General features: G+C 43.0%; 1 non-coding gene across 1 annotated transcript; it reads left to right on the top strand.

Annotated features, from left to right (window-relative positions):
* Positions 1–595: 595 nt before the first annotated feature.
* Positions 596–683, top strand: trnap-ugg (transfer RNA proline (anticodon UGG)). The gene is given in 2 exon segments: positions 596–631; positions 648–683. It is a non-coding gene; the product is annotated as a tRNA-Pro (tRNA).
* Positions 684–2674: the final 1991 nt, after the last annotated feature.

Here is a 2674-nt window from a genome sequence, read left to right as displayed (position 1 = left end):
ACATGGTCTCTGAGAGACAGTACATGCAGGATGGGCCGAATAGTGAACTAACGTCAGAGTCTGAGCCCGAAGCTTGTCGCTGTCGGCGGCTCGTTGGTCCAGGGTTGAGCTTCTCGCTTCGAGATTTTCATAATTCAAATGTCAGAGATCTCGTTTTCAAATCCCGAACGAGCTCCGCTATCTTTTAGACAAAATCCGCTTCTCACAGCCGGTCGACATGTGAGAAAAATTTAAATTTTAAATGAAAACGTGTAATTTCCCGCAGTTGTTCCCATGGCGTCCAAATCGCAGAGTTTCACAGAAACAAGGTGACATTTACTAATTGAGTAACATTTAAATATCTCAGATTTTGATCCCTCTGTTTTTATTGTCAATCACATTTAACCTCAATGCCAAATTCACTTTTCACTGACAAGGATGCAGCTCTTTGGTAATGTAATGTCTCAAATTTATAATATATTCATCAAAGGGAAAACATTAGCAGTACGATGGAGAGGGGGACTCATCAGATCGGTCTCTGAGAGTCAGCACAGGCACGATGGGCTGAATAGTAAACTACCGTCAGAATCTGAGAGTTACACTCCTCATTGTCGGCGGCTCGTTGGTCTAGGGGTATGATTCTCGCTTTGGGATTTTCACAATTGCCATGCGAGAGGTCCCGGGTTCAAATCCCGGACGAGCCCTGCCAACTTTTAGTCAAAGAACCGCTTCTGAGCAGGTCGACATGTGAGAAAACGTACATATTTCAAATTAAAACGTGTGATGTCGCTCCGTTGTTCCCACATCGTCCAAATCCTGGAGTTTCCCAGGAGCAAAGTGAAACTCACCGAACTGAGTAAAATGAAAGTATCTCAGATGTACTCGGCTCTGTTTCTCATTGGACAAGCAAAACCTGTGTTTAATTCCGACCAATACTTGATCAGTATATCTTCGTTTCTGCACGAATGAACTCACCTCCATTGGGATAAGCACACATTCAGCGTCAATCTTAACTTCAACGTGAAGCAAACTCTGCCCTGAATATGAATGCATCCTGTTTCTCGAGCGCTGAAAAGTCGTGAGAAGGTGACTTTTGAATTAATCCCTTGGCTGCCGAATTCAAACCGGATAAGAAATCAATCCGGGAGGCCAAGCTGCCTGGTCTGATTAAAAGGCCCTATATTTCAGGCATGTTATAGTCTTCTGGCCTCAACACTAGGTTCAGCGTATCGGATCGTAAGCATCACTACCATTGTCTGGTAATGGCGTTGACACCTATATTTTAGGCATTTTATCGGCTTCTGGCCTCAGCATTAGCTTGAACATATGGGATCATAAGGACCGCTCCCATTGTCAGATAATGGTTCTGCTGTTCCCACTAACACCATTCCTGGACGATTCTTTGTTACTTTATTCCCCGATCACCACCCACTTCGCCGTTTCCACGTTGTGCCATTTATTATTTTCTCACTGCTGCGTTCCACTGTATCACAGCCATTCCCTTTTGTCCTTTCACGCTGCCTATATTTTCCAGGCGCTGATTTTGTTGAAAAAGTCAGGAATCTTTAACTATTCCCTAAACCATCTGAATGATTATCCTATTGAACGTGAAAACGTGAAAATTTACTTTTTGTCGGGTTGGTTTTACTTCCCTCCCTCCTTCCTGCCTGTCTATCAACTGTGGCTTCAATAACCTTCGCAGACCCGCGTGGTCCTCAGCCCCACGTTTATTCACACACAGCAAAATTGCCTTCAAGAATGACAGAAATCCCACTTTTTTATTTTAAAACGGAACTGCTGTAAGTCAAGGGTCATTCTGCATCTGTACAACAGGGGTGTGCTTGCAGTCCCGGATCATTTGGTGTCTGTTTAAACGGGATGGTTGTCAGTTCCGGTTCATAATTTGCTCTTTTAAGACGTATTTTATCAAAATGCAGGATCATCCTGTATAGTTTTAAAAAGAATGTGATTTCAGCTGCGATGGCCGAATTGTAAAACTCTTGTGTTTCAAGCTACATTGACGTTGCCTGTGCCCGTGCGCATCCATATCGCAGCGCATCTATTCATTACTCGAAATATGCTCATGTTTTTCGAAATTCACTCCTTGATATCACCCTTGTCCCAAATTTACTCTCAATATAAAAAAACAACAAATGTTGCGCCAACGGCAGCGGCCGCTTTCTCGAATGGATTAAGCATCTGACTTCGGTTCTTGCCGCGATGCTATCAGAAGATTGCAGGTTCGAGTCTTGCCACGGTCAACTTACTCGCCGTGTGAAATTTTATATTTATTATTTTGATTCTGCCTCAAAACCAACCATCTCGTACAGTCACTCACCTGATGTAAAGGAAGGCTGTTTGCTTTAAGAAACTAATGGCACATTTTCATCACTGCCGATCTGGTTGCGTGTGCAGAACAGGCGGTGAAGTAGACTTTTGTTGCCAATTATTTCTGTTTTGATGCAAAAAGGAGTGGATAGATGTCTGACGTTGCTGTAAGTAGGAGACGCGGTGGCCGAGAGGTTCAGTAGATGGACTGCTGATCCAGTGTGCTCCCAATCTCGTCATTATTGTGTTAAACATTTGACCCCTCTCGTTTTTTTGTTAATCACATTTAACCTCATTGCCAAATTCAACTTTTTACTGACAAGGATGCAGCTCTTTGGTAATGTAATGTCTCAAATTAATAATATAT

This window comes from Pristiophorus japonicus, unplaced genomic scaffold (genome assembly GCF_044704955.1).
Source record: "Pristiophorus japonicus isolate sPriJap1 unplaced genomic scaffold, sPriJap1.hap1 HAP1_SCAFFOLD_62, whole genome shotgun sequence".
Classification (NCBI taxonomy): Eukaryota; Metazoa; Chordata; class Chondrichthyes; family Pristiophoridae; genus Pristiophorus; species Pristiophorus japonicus.
Note: the sequence above shows the minus strand (reverse complement) of the source record. Positions and strands in the feature narration are given on the sequence as shown.